The sequence below is a fragment of the Notolepis coatsorum genome (assembly GCF_963971535.1).
Source record: "Notolepis coatsorum genome assembly, chromosome: 11".
Lineage (NCBI taxonomy): Eukaryota > Metazoa > Chordata > Actinopteri > Aulopiformes > Paralepididae > Notolepis > Notolepis coatsorum.
The window spans coordinates 125,583,157-125,599,461 of NC_140175.1; positions in this window are offsets into that span (position 1 = coordinate 125,583,157).

The following is a 16,305-nucleotide window of genomic DNA, read 5'->3' on the forward strand; positions in this document are numbered from 1 at the left end:
CGCTTAGCGAGCGGAAACGTCTCCAAGCCCAGGCGACCAGCGAGCGCGAACACCTCCAAGCACAGCAACGAAGCGAAGAACAGCGCACAAGTCTGGAGATGAGACGCTTCCAGATGGAAGAGAATATGGCAAGAGACCGGGCCGACGGCCAGCGCGCCGCTGCCGGTGCCCAAAGAGAAACAGAGCGCGCCGCCGCCGACGCCCAGCGCGCCGCTGCCGGTGCCCAAAGAGACGCAGAGCGCGACAGACTACAAGCGCAACTAATAGAGCAGCTGATCAAAAGGACAACTCCCTCTCCCTCCGCCAGGGGCTCAAGGAACTCGTCGAGACAGCAGTCAAGAGCAGCGTCACCGCAACGAGCAAGCGACCCTGAACTTGACCAACAGACCGAGTCTAGACCCCCCGCAGACCCCCTTCCCATACCGGTCCAAGCGAGACCCAGCTACAAGGAAGGAGCGGCCTACACTGCGGAGAAGCTAAATAAACGATTACAAGATCTGGAAGATTTGATAGAAGAAGAAGAGGGAGAAGAGGAGAACCAAGCCCGACGACAGCACAGTACTCCACCGGACCAGGAGGTCCCATACAGTCCAGGCTATACCCCCGCGGCGCTGCGCTACAGACCCCCGACTCTATTTACGGGTGAGCACGACGCACGACCAGCCCCGAGGAACAGTACCTGGACCAGCGGGCCATGGTACCCTGCCAGTACCAGCCCACAGCGAGGCGCAAGAGGGGACTCGCCCAGGAGGTCTCTCCCCCAACGCTCGCCGATGTATCAGCCATCCACGGCGTCATACAACGCCACGCCGTCATTCCCAGACTTCGCCTATGAGAGTCGAGCACAGTACACGGAGCTCCGGATGTGCTTAGAGACAATGATGGTGGATGTCGTTGATGAACGCCACAAGTATGCAATATTATTGAAGCACCTGAAAGTACCGCGAGCGCACAATATAGCGCTAGCCTATGCTACCTCCTCGACCCCATACACAGCGGCCCTTGCAGCGCTGGATCAAAGATATGGACGTATATGGGATTACGTAATCCAGGAGATAAGGCATATTGACCGCCTACCCCCAGCCACAGACAATCGTTCACTAGACGACCTGTCAATCAAAGTGCAGTCCCTGGTGGGGATGCTGGGAGCTCAACGGGAGAAGGGCAGGCATGAGCTGTACGCCAACTCTAACGTTGAGAGGATTTTGGAGAAGCTGCCACCCGCAAGACAGGAGCGCTTTCGGCGGCAGAGGGACTACCGAGATCCCGACGGCCCCGAGCCATCCCTCCTTGATCTGGCTGACTTCCTGGCGAGAGAGGTCAGCAGCTTACGACTGGACACCTTCGGGCGGAGCACGCCAAGCTCCAGAGAGGGACCCAGGAGAATAAGTGATGGAAGAAGATCGGTGACTGTCATGCACCAATCAGAGTCAGTACCGAGCAGTAAGAGTCACAGCACCCCCTCGAGAAAGGAGAAGTGGAAGATAGCGTGTCCCTACTGTGAGAAAGAACACTGGCTGTCACAATGTGACTCATTCACAAAGATGAATGCAGAAGAAGTGAGCCAATGGATAAAGTCCAACCGGCGCTGTTATCGATGTGCGCGGCCCCACATGGCAGCCGAATGCCGCCTAAAGAAAAGGTGCAGCCGGTGCGATGGAGCCCATCTAGATATACTACACGATAGTAACGGAAGACGGCCTATACCTGCACCACGGAGCGGCACCAAGGCAAGTGTCATGTACATTGACCCCGCCAGCAGCAACGGAGCTCAAGTGCTCTTAAAGGTAGTCCGTGTGACATTGAGCTACCAGGATAAAGTCATGGACACTTACGCCGTCCTTGATGACGGGTCAGAGAAGACCCTTCTGCTCGCCTCCGCTGCGACTAAACTGGGACTGCGGGGGATCAAGAACGAAATGACGATTCGGACAATAAGAAGAGATTTAAAGATGATAAAGGGCGAGAATGTCTCCTTCACTATCGCAGCCAACGGGCAGCCAGAGCGACGGTACAAGATCACAAATGCTTTCACCAGCCAAGAAATAGGACTCTCGCAGTACACCTACCCTGTCACCAAGTTGATGGATAAATATGTGCACCTGCGCCAATTACCTATCCCGCTCATAGACGGCGCTACCCCGACCCTGTTGATAGGCTCCGACCATGCAGAACTCATAGTCCCGATTGACCGGGTCCATACAGGCCCCCGGGGCTGTCCTGCCGCAGTCGAGACCCGCCTAGGATGGACATTGCAAGGCCCCCTCGCTAAATCTCTCAACCGAACCGCAGCCACTAGCTGCTTCCACTCCAGAACGACAGAAGGAGACACCACACTCCTGCAGCCTGTCGAGAAGAAAATAGACTGGCGACGCCGAGCGCTGCTCCGCGCCTCTCTGATCAAAGACGGCTTTGATCTCCGGCAGCAGGTCAGCAGCGACCCCCCAGTATTATTTGCACTACAGAAACACGTCACAGAGGACCCAGCAGCAGATGAAGAGGTCCAACACAGTGTGAAGAACAGTTTCTACGTAGACAACTGTCTACAAAGCGTCTCGACTCCAGAAGAAGCCGAGGCTCTCCTAATCAAGTTACGCGCCTCCCTAATCAAAGGAGGCTTTGATCTCAGGCAGTGGGCCAGCAGTGACCTGCACGTATTGCGCAGCCTCTCCTCCGCAGACAAGGCTGCCAGCAGCGAGACCTGGATGGCGACAATCCCAGGAGAAGCCCAAGAAATGACACTAGGATTAGTCTGGCGCTTCAAAACAGACTCGCTCCACTATAGACACAAACCCTTGGCTCCAGAGCAAGGAAGGTTGGCGGCGATACCGACCACCAGACGGAGTGTGTACAGAACACTCGCCAGACAATATGACCCGCTGGGATGTATTCTACCTTACACCACCAGGGCAAAGATGATTGTACGAGCACTATGGGACAAGGACCAGGGCTGGGACGACCCAATACCCGCACACCTTGCCTCAACATGGAGAGAGTGGGAGACGGAACTCCGCTCACTCCCAGGTGTCAATATACGCCGCAGCTACTTCCCATCCACAGTGAGGCCAGAGACATGCGAGATTGAGCTACACGTCTTCAGCGATGCCTCCGAAGTAGCCTACGGATCGGTTGCTTATTTGCGTGCCCAAGAGATGGGAGGAGAGATACACACTGCTTTCATACTGGCCCGCTCAAGGATAGCCCCACGTAAGCAACAATCTATCCCACGTCTAGAGCTCTGCGCAGCCCTCGCAGGAGCGCATCTAGCCACGTTAATCCAACGTGAACTCACCATTCCGGTGCATAGAACAATCTTGTGGTCAGATTCCACGACAGTACTCACATGGATTAAGTCTGATTCATGCAGATACAAAGTCTTCGTGGGAGTCAGAGTCACCGAGATTCAGGAACTAACAGAAGAAGCAAGCTGGAGGTATGTGGATACCAAACACAACCCAGCTGACGTCATCACCCGGGGAATGTCCCTGGATGACCTAACCCGTTGCAACATCTACAGTGACGGACCAGCATTCCTCCAGCTCCCGGAAGGAGATTGGCCTACGCCCACCCCGAGGGAAGCAAGTAGCGAGGAGGCTGAGAACAAGAAGCCTATGTTCTGTGGACTGAGCACTGTCGCCTCCACAGACCCGAACATAGATGACCGCATTACCCTAGAGAGTGCGCAACAAAGGACATTCCTGCGGCACCACCCAGAGATTCAGTCCACCACTGACATGTCAGCAGCTGACTACGAAGAAGCAGAACTTCTTCTACTACAACGAGCCCAGAGAGACTCGTTCCCCGATGAGCTAGACTGTCTACAGGGAGGAAACCCCGTCCCATCAGACAGCAGACTGATTCACCTGGCACCAGAGAGTGACGCACATAATCTCATCAGAGTGGGTGGTCGCCTGCGGAGAGCCCCCGATCTACCAGATGACATTAAGCACCCGATCGTCTTGAACAGCCGACACAAGGTCACAGAGCTGATCATAAAGAAATACGACGAGGATGTGCACCACGCAGGAGCAGAGAGAGTCTTCGCGGAGATCAGATGTCGTTATTGGATATTACAAGGGAGAGAAGCAGTACGGCGCTTCCAGCGAACCTGTCTAGACTGCCGTAAGTGGCGCGCGCAGCCCAGCATACCACGGATGGCTGACCTACCCCCCTGTCGCCTCCGAATCGGCGACAAGCCATTCCACTCCACAGGCATGGACTGTTTTGGCCCGTTGTATATAAAGAGAGGAAGAGGCACCGAGAAGCGGTGGGGTATTGTATTCAAATGCATGACCACCAGAGCGATACATATCGAGCTCCTTCCGACCATGAGCACAGACTCATTCCTTATGGCCTTCCGGAGATTCATATCACGGAAAGGACAACCGTCTACATTGTTGTCTGATCACGGGACCAACTTCAAAGGCGAAGAAAGAGAGCTGAGAGAGAGCTTCCAAGCTATGGGCCCAGAACTTAAGACCCACCTCGCTCCAGCCCAGATTGACTTCCAGTTTAATCCCCCGAACGCACCCCACTTCGGTGGAACCTGGGAACGAGAAGTACGTTCTATAAAGACAGCCCTGTATGCCGTACTCAGAGCCCAGACTGTGGCAGAGGAAGTCCTAATGACAGTCCTCACGGAGATCGAGGGAGTATTGAACTCAAAGCCCCTCGGTTACGTCTCCAGTGATGTAGCAGATGTCGACCCAGTCACCCCCAACACACTCCTAATGGGGCGGCTGGACCCCGCGCTACCCCAGACAATGTACAGGCCCGAAGAAGCGAACGGCCGAAGAATGTGGAGGTACAGCCAAGTACTAGCTGACAAGTTTTGGAGCAGCTTCCTACTTCACTACCTACCGTCTCTACAGACCCGCCAGAAGTGGGTAAAAGAGAGAGACAATTTGACAGAAGGAACAGTCGTCATGATAGTTGACCAGTCACTCCCCAGAGCTATTTGGCCGGCTGGCCGCGTAAGCAAAGTGATCACCGGTGCCGATGGCAAGGTCCGAGCAGCTGAAGTACTCGTCCAAGGGCGCACCTACACACGGCCCGTGGCGAGGCTCATAGAACTGCCCCGACTCCCAGATACTATCGATGATGACCATGACCCTATGACTTTGTGAGTTGACTGACCTTACAGCGGACCTTGAGTGGAAGACAGTGCGGTTAATCTGTCTCTGTTTAGCTAATTAGGTGGGACTAATTAGGGGGCGGCTGTTGTGAAGGATCAGATTAAACCGAATATGTATATTTATTTATATATATATATTTAATTGTATTTGTATATCGTTTGATATCCCCTGTATATTCCTTGTACAATATGCATTGAATATCCCCGTTTCTACTAAACAGCCCATAATAGTTTCATTCTACCATTGGACGAGAACCTGGCGCCAGGTTGCCATACCCCTAGGTCCAAGTTCAATCGTGCCGCCTAACATGTCGAGGCAACCCCCGGTTCCGCGCAGTAATATGCCGGGCGAAATACGTGTGGTACTATTTGTTCATAGCGCATATATATATGGCGCTCGTAAAGTAGAACTTTCTTTTAGTCCAGTTCTTTACCCTCCAACAGAGTGACAGACGCAAAAGCCTCCCCACGAAGCACGTGCGGTGTAGTAGGGCCTACTTGGCCCAGAATAGGCATTGAGATATCGTGTAGATTAATAGTTGAATGGTCATAGTTTGGCACCATACCGTCGAGTTGGACGTATTCTATTAAGCTAATAATAGTCTATTTATGTATGGTGCATCGTTCGGTTCGAGTCCTACAGTTATCAGTACCCCCATCGTTCCTGACGTTATCTGGACGCTTATCCAGGCTGGTCAGACCCCTAGTGGTGATTGCATCCGAGGAGCTCCGGGTCAAGAGCGACTGGACCTGTATATTGGATTACTCTACCCGACGACGGCGAGCCTTCCACGGCTCTTGGATTATGCTTTGTGTGCTTTGGTTATTCCATGGATAAAGGCCAACACTGTCGAGTGTTGGAATTACCCCCCGGAGAGGACTACAGGTGAGGCGGCGCTCTACACGTGAGGTCGCACCACGTCTCTCCGTTGTGGACCGGCAGATACCGTTCCACAGAGGGTCCAGCTGTATTCGTCTGCGGCCCGAGGTTCTGTGGGCACTGTGTCTAAGACTTTGGATTCTCCCAAGACACCGTCGGCCAGATGGGATACCGCCAGCGGCTTCTCTAACCCCCCCCTCCTACTGTCTTACAACCAGCGGGACCCCCCCCCCCCTTAGTGTATCCAGCTATAATCATTTAAGTACTATCGCTATCGTTTCCTAAATATTCCAGGTTGTATACTTACTCCCTGCGCAACCAGAGATTGGACATTCAATGTTGATTTACCTACGAATACTCATTTGCCATAAAAGTGCATACTCAACATTTCAAATCATAAATGTAATTAAGTGTATGTTGTATACACCCTTTGCTCTATTAAATATTCGATTTGGTCCATTTGTGTTGGTTCGTTTCATCAGGTGGGAAAGTGTTCATCATACTTATATCTTGTACTGGGTGGCCAGAAGTTAAAGTACATGAGGTAGTGGTATTAAATATCATATCTAACAATACAGTCAGGGAATTGTACCCCTCAGCTACACAATGCATATTGTACAAGGAATATACAGGGGATATCAAACGATATACAAATACAATTAAATATATATATATAAATAAATATACATATTCGGTTTAATCTGATCCTTCACAACAGCCGCCCCCTAATTAGTCCCACCTAATTAGCTAAGCAGAGACAGATTAACCGCACTGTCTACCACTCAAGGTCCGCTGTAAGGGTCAGTCAACTCACAAAGTCATAGGGTCATGGTCATCATCGATAGTATCTGGGAGTCGGGGCAGTTCTATGAGCCTCGCCACGGGACGTGTGTAGGTGCGCCCTTGGACGAGTACTTCAGCTGCTCGGACCTTGCCATCGGCACCGGTGATCACTTTGCTTACGCGGCCAGCCGGCCACATAGCTCTGGGTAGTGACTGGTCAATAATCATGACGACTGTTCCTTCTGTCAAATTGTCTCTCTCTTTTACCCACTTCTGGCGGGTCTGTAGAGACGGTAGGTAGTGAAGTAGGAAGCTGCTCCAAAACTTGTCAGCTAGTACTTGGCTGTACCTCCACATTCTTCGGCCGTTCACTTCTTCAGGCCTGTACATTGTTTGGGGTAGCGCGGGGTCCAGCCGCCCCATTAGGAGTGTGTTGGGGGTGACTGGGTCGACATCTGCTACATCACTGGAGACGTAACCGAGGGGCTTTGAGTTCAATACTCCCTCGATCTCCGTGAGGACTGTCATTAGGACTTCCTCCGCCACAGTCTGGGCTCCGAGTACGGCGTACAGGGCTGTCTTTATAGAACGTACTTCTCGTTCCCAGGTTCCACCGAAGTGGGGTGCGTTCGGGGGATTAAACTGGAAGTCAATCTGGGCTGGAGCGAGGTGGGTCTTAAGTTCTGGGCCCATAGCTTGGAAGCTCTCTCTCAGCTCTCTTTCTCCGCCTTTGAAGTTGGTCCCGTGATCGGACAACAATGTAGACGGTTTTCCTTTCCGTGATGTGAATCTCCGGAAGGCCATAAGGAATGAGTCTGTGCTCATGGTCGGAAGGAGCTCGATATGTATCGCTCTGGTGGTCATGCATTTGAATACAATACCCCACCGCTTCTCGGTGCCTCTTCCTCTCTTTATATACAACGGGCCAAAGCAGTCCATGCCTGTGGAGTGGAATGGCTTGTCGCCGATTCGGAGGCGACAGGGGGGTAAGTCAGCCATCCGTGGTATGCTGGGCTGCGCGCGCCACTTACGGCAGTCTAGACAGGTTTGCTGGAAGCGCCGTACTGCTTCTCTCCCTTGCAATATCCAATAACGATGTCTGATCTCCGCGAAGACTCTCTCTGCTCCTGCGTGGTGTACATCCTCGTCGTATTTCTTTATGATCAGCTCTGTGACCTTGTGTCGGCTGTTCAAGACGATCGGGTACTTAATGTCATCTGGTAGATCGGGGGCTCTCCGCAGGCGACCACCCACTCTGATGAGATTATGGGCGTCACTCTCTGGTGCCAGGTGAATCAGTCTGCTGTCTGATGGGACGGGGTTTCCTCCCTGTAGACAGTCTAGCTCATCGGGGAACGAGTCTCTCTGGGCTCGTTGTAGTAGAAGAAGTTCTGCTTCTTCGTAGTCAGCTGCTGACATGTCAGTGGTGGACTGAATCTCTGGGTGGTGCCGCAGGAATGTTCTTTGCTGCGCACTCTCTAGGGTAATGCAGTCATCTATGTTGGGGTCTGTGGAGGCGACAGTGCTCAGTCCACAGAACATAGGTTTCTTGTTCTCAGCCTCCTCGTTACTTGCTTCCCTCGGGGTGGGCGTAGGCCAATCTCCTTCCGGGAGCTTGAGGAATGCTGGTCCGTCACTGTAGATGTTGCGACGGGTTAGGTCATCCAGAGACATTCCCCGGGTGATGACGTCAGCTGGGTTGTGTTTGGTGTCCACATACCGCCAGCTTGCTTCTTCTGTTAACTCTTGGATCTCGGTGACTCTGACTCCCACAAAGACTTTGTATCTGCATGAATCGGACTTGATCCATGTGAGTACTGTCGTGGAATCTGACCACAAGATTGTTCTATGCACCGGGATGGTGGGTTCACGTTGGATTAACGTGGCTAGATGCGCTCCTGCGAGGGCTGCGCAGAGCTCTAGACGTGGGATAGATTGTTGCTTACGTGGGGCTATCCTTGAGCGGGCCAGGATGAAAGCAGTGTGTATCTTTCCTCCCATCTCTTGGGCACACAAGTAGGCCACCGATCCGTAGGCTACTTCGGAGGCGTCGCTGAAGACGTGTAGCTCAATCTGGCATGTCTCTGGCCTCACTGTGGATGGGAAGTAGCTGCGGCGTATATTGACACCTGGGAGTGAGCGGAGTTCCGTCTCCCACTCTCTCCATGTTGAGGCAAGGTGTGCGGGTATTGGGTCGTCCCAGCCCTGGTCCTTGTCCCATAGTGCTCGTACAATCATCTTTGCCCTGGTGGTGTAAGGTAGAATACATCCCAACGGGTCATATTGTCTGGCGAGTGTTCTGTACACACTCCGTCTGGTGGTCGGTATCGCCGCCGACCTTCCCTGCTCTGGAGCCAAGGGTTTGTGTCTATAGTGGAGCGAGTCTGTTTTGAAGCGCCAGACTAGTCCTAGTGTCATTTCTTGGGCTTCTCCTGGGATTGTCGCCATCCAGGTCTCGCTGCTGGCAGCCTTGTCCGCGGAGGAGAGGCTGCGCAATACGTGCGGGTCACTGCTGGCCCACTGCCTGAGATCAAAGCCGCCTTTGATCAGGGAGGCGCGTAACTTGATTAGGAGAGCCTCGGCTTCTTCTTGAGTCGAGACGCTTTGTAAACAGTTGTCCACATAGAAACTGTTCTTCACACTGTGTTGGACCTCTTCATCTGCTGCTGGGTCCTCTGTGACGTGTTTCTGTAGTGCAAATGTAGCACAGCACGGGCTGCATGTGGTTCCGAAGGGGAGTACTTCCCACTGGTAGATGGATGGGTTCTCATCTCCGATCTTCTCTCTCCATAGGAACCGTAGCAGAGGCTTGTCCTCCTCTACTAGTCTCACCTGCAAGAACATCCCTTTGATATCCCCGCTTATAGCCACCTTGTCCTGGCGGAAGCGCAGTAGCACGCCTAGTAGGGAGGGGCCGAGTGTGGGGCCGGGCAAGAGCTCTTTATTCAGATTTTGGGATCCGATCTGGTAGCTGCAGTTAAACACAATGCGATCCTTGCCGTTGTGATGGACCTTGTGATGCGGCACGTACCATGATTCGGTCGTCTGATCGGCCTCTTTAATGTCAATCTTTGTTACGTGTCCCGCTGTGATTAGCTTCTCAATCTCAGCTCGGTACACACTCTCTTGAGCGGGGTCTTTGGCTAGGCGCCGCTCTGTGTTCAGTAGATAGCGCTCCGTGGCGTCTTTCTTTGCGTGAAAGGTGGGCATTCCCTCTCGCCTCAGGAGTGGAGTTGCGTATCTCATCACTCCGCCGACTGTGACTCTCTTTGTCCCCTGCTCGAGTAGGTTGATGGCGTAAATGTCTTCTTTAGAGCGAATATCTTTCTTTTCGTTCTTAAAGGGCATTGTCTCTAGGGTCCATAGCCTCTCGACATGCTGCAGGAGAGTGGTGTCTTCTTCTGTCGTTCTGGAGCGGAAGCAGCCAGTGGCTGCTGCTCGGTTGAGAGATTTAGCGAGGGGGCCTTGTAGGGTCCACCCCAGGCGGGTCTCGACCGCTGCAGGACAGCCTCGGGGGCCTGTATGGACCCGGTCAATCGGGACTATGAGTTCTGCATGGTCGGAGCCTATCAACAGGGTCGGGGTAGCGCCGTCCACGAGCGGGACAGGCAATTGGCGCAGGTGCACATACTTATCCATCAACTTGGTGACAGGGTAGGTGTACTGCGATAGTCCCACTTCTTGGCTGGTGAAAGCACTTGTGATCTTGTACCGTCGCTCTGGCTGCCCGTTGGCTGCGATGGTGAAGGAGACACTCTCGCCCCCCATCGTCTCCAAATCTCTTCCCATTGTCCGAATCGTCATTCCGCCCCTGCTCCCCCGCAGTCCCAACTGGGTCGCAGCGGAGGCGAGCAGAAGGGTCCTCTCCGACCCGTCATCAAGGACGGCGCAAGTGTCCATGACCTTATCCCGGCAGCTCAATGTCACGCGGACCACCTCTAAGAGCACTTGGGCTCCGCTGCTGCTGGCGGGGTCAATGTACATGACACTTGCCTTGGTGCCGCTCCGTGGTGCAGGTATAGGCCGTCTTCCGTTACTTTCGTGTAGTATATCCAGATGGGCTCCATCGCACCGGCTGCACCCCTTCTTCAGGCGGCACTCGGCTGCCATGTGGGGCCGCGCACATCGATAACAGCGCCGGTTGGACTTCATCCACTGGCTCACCTCCTCTGCATTCATCCTTGTGAATAGGTCACATTGTGACAGCCAGTGTTCTTTCTCACAGCAGGGACACGCCATCCTCCACTTCTCCCTTCCCGAGGGGGTGCTGTGACTCTTACTGCTCGGTACCGACTCTGATTGGTGCACGACAGTCACCGATCTTCTTCCACCATTCATTCTCCTGGGTCCCTCTCCGGAGCCTGGCGTGCTCCGCCCGAAGGCGTCCAGTCGTAAGCTGCTGACCTCTCTCGCCAGGAAGTCGGCCAGATCAAGGAGGGATGGCTCGGGGCCGTTGGGGTCTCGGTAATCCCTCTGCCGCCTAAAGCGCTCCTGTCTTGCGGGTGGCAGCTTCTCCAAAATCCTCTCGACGTTAGAGTTGGCGTATAGCTCATGCATGCCCTTCTCCCGTTGCGCTCCCAGCATCCCTACCAGGGACTGCACTTTGATTGACAGGTTGTCTAGTGAGCGATTGTCTGTGGCTGGGGGTAGGCGGTCAATATGCCTTATCTCCTGGATTACGTAATCCCATATACGTCCATATCTCTGATCCAGCGCTGCAAGGGCCGCTGTGTATGGGGTCGAAGAGGTAGCATAGGCTAGCGCTATATTGTGCGCTCGCGGTACTTTCAGGTGCTTCAGTAATATTGCATACTTGTGGCGTTCATCAGCGACATCCACCATCATTGTCTCTAAGCACATCCGGAGCTCCGTGTACTGTGCTCGACTCTCATAGGCGAAGTCTGGGAATGACGGTGTGGCATTGTATGACGCCGTGGATGGCTGATACATCGGCGAGCATTGGGGGAGAGACCTCCTGGGCGAGTCCCCTCTTGCGCCTCGCTGTGGGCTGGTACTGGCAGGGTACCATGGCCCGCTGGTCCAGGTGCTGTTCCTCGGGGCTGGTCGTGCGTCGTGCTCACCCGTGAATAGAGTCGGGGGTCTGTAGCGCAGCGCCGCGGGGGTATAGCCTGGACTGTATGGGACCTCCTGGTCCGGTGGAGTACTGTGCTGTCGTCGGGCTTGGTTCTCCTCCTCTCCCTCTTCTTCCTCTATCAGATCTTCCAGATCCTGTAATCGTTTATTTAGCTTCTCCGCAGTGTATGCCGCTCCTTCCTTGTAGCTGGGTCTCGCTTGGACCGGTTTGGGAAGGGGGTCTGCGGGGGGTCTAGACTCGGTCTGTTGGTCAAGTTCAGGGTCGCTTGCTCGTTGTGGTGACGCTGCCCTTGACTGTTGTCTCGACGAGTTCCTTGAACCCCTGGCGGAGGGAGAGGGAGTTGTCCTTTTGATCAGCTGCTCTATTAGTTGCGCTTGTAGTCTGTCGCGCTCTGCGTCTCTTTGGGCACCGGCAGCGGCACGCTGGGCGTCGGCCCGGTCTCTTGCCATATTCTCTTCTGTCTGGAAGTGTCTCATCTCCAGGCGGGTGCGCTGTTCCTCGCTCCGTTGCTGTGCTTGGAGGTGTTCGCGCTCGCTAAGCATCTGCGCTTGGAGTCGGTCGCGTTCGGTAGAGGCTGTCAGGCTGACGAGGAACGCCTGTTGTAGTATCCTCTCCGCTTCGCTGGGGGAAGGCGGTTGTGGAGGTGAGCCGCTCCTGCGTGAGCCGCTCCTGGGGGTACTTGTTGGGGAGTCCTGGAGCTCTAGTTCCTCGGCGCTCTCCTCCTCTTCTTCCGTGCAGAGTTCTCTCTCTGTAGGGTTGTCTTCCTCCCGGGGCTGGTCGGGGACTACTTCTTGGGTAGTGGCCGGGGGGTAAAGGCATGTCAATTCCCTCCTGGTCCCCACCGTGAGCTTGGTCAGTTACATTAGGACCTACTATGGCCTCTGTGGTCGGGGAAACCTGGTCGTTAAGGTCAGACATCATTTTACTTTCTACTTTTACCGCGTTTACCGTTTGTCGAAGGCTAGGTAGTTGACTGACAGTGTAAGCCTCTAAGTACTGAGGTGTCTGTCGTCTGCGCCGCGGGCGTTCTAGGTTAGGAGGATCGTTTCGTGGAGTGTTCATCATAGGCCATTTCAATATTAATAACACTATATTAATATTACACTAGTTACCCTCCGGCTCGAAGGACCAATTGTAACTGAGGGGTACAATTCCCTGACTGTATTGTTAGATATGATATTTAATACCACTACCTCATGTACTTTAACTTCTGGCCACCCAGTACAAGATATAAGTATGATGAACACTTTCCCACCTGATGAAACGAATCCACACAAATGTACCAAATCGAAGGTTTAATACAGCAAAAGGTGTATACAACGATCACTTAATTACATTTATGATTTGAAATATGAAATATGCACTTTTATGGCAAATGAGTATTCGTAGGTAAATCAACATTGAATGTCCAATCTCTGGTTACGCAGGGAGTAAGTATACAACCTGGAATATTTAGGAAACGATAGCGATGGTACTTAAATGATTATAGCTGGATACACTAAGGGGGGGGGGGGGGGTCCCGCTGGTTGTAAGACAGTAGGAGGGGGGGGTTAGAGAAGCCGCTGGCGGTATCCCATCTGGCCGACGGTGTCTTGGGAGAATCCAAAGTCTTGGACACGGTGCCCACAGAACCTCGGACCGCAGACGAATACAGCTGGACCCTCTGTGGACGGTAGCTGCCGGTCCACAACGGAGAGACGTGAGGCGACCTCACTGGTGTCGAGCGCCGTCTCACCTGGAGTCCTCTCCGGGGGGTAGTTCCAACACTCTGCAGTGTTGGCCTTTATCCATGGAATAATCAAAGCACACAAAGCATAATCCAAGCCGTGGAAGGCTCGCCGTCGTCCGGGTAGAGTAATCCAATATACAGGTCCAGTCGCTCTTGGCCCGGAGCTCCTCGGATGCAATCACCACTAGGGGTCTGACCAGCCTGGTTAAGCGTCCAGATAACGTCAGGAACGATGGGGGTACTGATAACTTTAGAACTCTAACCGAACGATGCACCATACATAAATAGACTATTATTAGCTTAATAGAATACGTCCAACTCGACGGTATAGTGCCAAACTATGACTATTCAACTATTAATCTACACGATATCTCAATGCCTATTCTGGGGCCAAGTAGGCCTTACTACACCGCACGTGCGTCGTGGGGAGGCTTTGCGTCTGTCACTCTGTTGGAGGGTAAAGAACTGGACTAAAAGAAAGTTCTACTTTACTTGCGCCATATATATATGCGCTATGAACAAATAGTACCATTCGTATTTCGCCCGACATATTCCTGCGCGGAACCGGGGCTTGCCACGACATGTTAGGCGGCACGATTGAACTTGGACCTAGGGGTATGGCAACCTGGCGCCAGGTTCTCGTCCAATGGTAGAATGAAACTATTATGGGCTGTTTAGTAGACTAAAGGGATATTCAATGCATATTGTACAAGGAATATACAGGGGATATCAAACGATATACAAATACAATTAAATATATATAAATAAATATACATATTCGGTTTAATCTGATCCTTCACAACAGTATGTATGTATGTATGTATGTATGTATGTATGTATGTATGTATGTATGTATGTATGTATGTATGTATGTATGTATGTATGTATGTATGTATGTATGTATGTATGTATGTATGTATGTATGTATGTATGTATGTATGTATGTATGTATGTATGTTTGTATATTTGCATGTTTGTATACTGTATTTGTATGTTTGTATGTTTGTACAGGGCTGGGAGGGAGTTATATAGTATTTTATAATATACCATCATGTATTATGCCTTTTTGAAATAACATTGGCAACAATTTATACCTTTATTTTGCCTGTATCCTAGAGAATTTGCTGTGGGAATTTGAATGACAATAGATGAATCGAAGCGCTAATCCGTCATTTCGGCACCATATAAACGTGGGGGATATTCACATACAGTACATTCTTGAGTTTAATCTGTAGATGACTCATGTGCTTTCTGGGACTTTCTTAATCCGTCATGAATCTGAATATACATCTGTTGTACTCCTGTGTTTACAAACACTACCAATGTAAACAACCCTTTTACAGTCACAAAAGAGGGAGCGTGCCTATGTTCCTTCCCACAGCCTTATGTTCCCACAGCCCTATGTTCCCACAGCCCTATGTTCCCACAGCTTTATGTTCCGACAGCCCTATGTTCCCACAGCCCTATGTTCCCACAGCCTTATGTTCCCACAGCCCTATGTTCCCACAGCCCTATGTTCCGACAGCCTTATGTTCCGACAGCTTTATGTTCCGACAGCCCTATGTTCCCACAGCCCTATGTTCCGACAGCCCTATGTTCCGACAGCTTTATGTTCCTACAGCCTTATGTTCCGACAACCTATGTTCCCTCAGCCTTATGTTCCGACAGCCTTATGTTCCGACAGCCTATGTTCCCACAGCCCTATGTTCCCACAGCCCTATGTTCCCACAGCCTTATGTTCCCACAGCCCTATGTTCCCACAGCCCTATGTTCCCACAGCCCTATGTTCACACAGCCCTATGTTCCCACAGCCCTATGTTCCCACAGCCCTATGTTCCCACAGCCCTATGTTCCCACAGCCTTATGTTCTGACAGCCTATGTTCCCACAGCACTATGTTCCTACAGCCCTATGTTCACACAGCCCTATGTTCCCACAGTCCTATGTTCCCACAGCCCTATGTTCCCACAGCCCTATGTTCCCACAGCCTTATGTTCTGACAGCCTATGTTCCCACAGCCTTATGTTCTGACAGCCTATGTTCCCACAGCACTATGTTCCCACAGCCCTATGTTCCCACAGCCCTATGTTCCCACAGCCCTATGTTCCCACAGCCCTATGTTCCCACAGCCCTATGTTCCCACAGCTCTATGTTCCCACAGCCCTATGTTCCCACAGCCCTATGTTCCCACAGCTCTATGTTCCCACAGCCTTATGTTCTGACAGCCTATGTTCACACAGCCCTATGTTCCCACAGCCCTATGTTCCCACAGCCCTATGTTCCCACAGCCTTATGTTCCCACAGCCCTATGTTCCCACAGCCCTATGTTCCTACAGCCCTATGTTCCCACAGCCTTATGTTCCCACAGCCTTATGTTCCCACAGCCCTATGTTCCCACAGCCCTATGTTCCTACAGCCCTATGTTCCCACAGCCTTATGTTCCCACAGCCTTATGTTCCCTTCCCTTGTGTGATGTGGTGTACTGTTGGGTTGTCATGAGTTGCTTTTGTGTTTGTCATTGACTGGTGTCTAGGTTGTTGTGTTTCTGTGTTGGCCAGGTGTTTCTGTTTGTTAATTAGTCGGGGTATTTAGGTGTCTGTCTGTCCCCCCTTTCTTGTGGCGACATTCCTCCTGTCTCCCTCCCCGTTTCCTGTCCACGCCGTATTGTGCTGTCATCTTATAGTA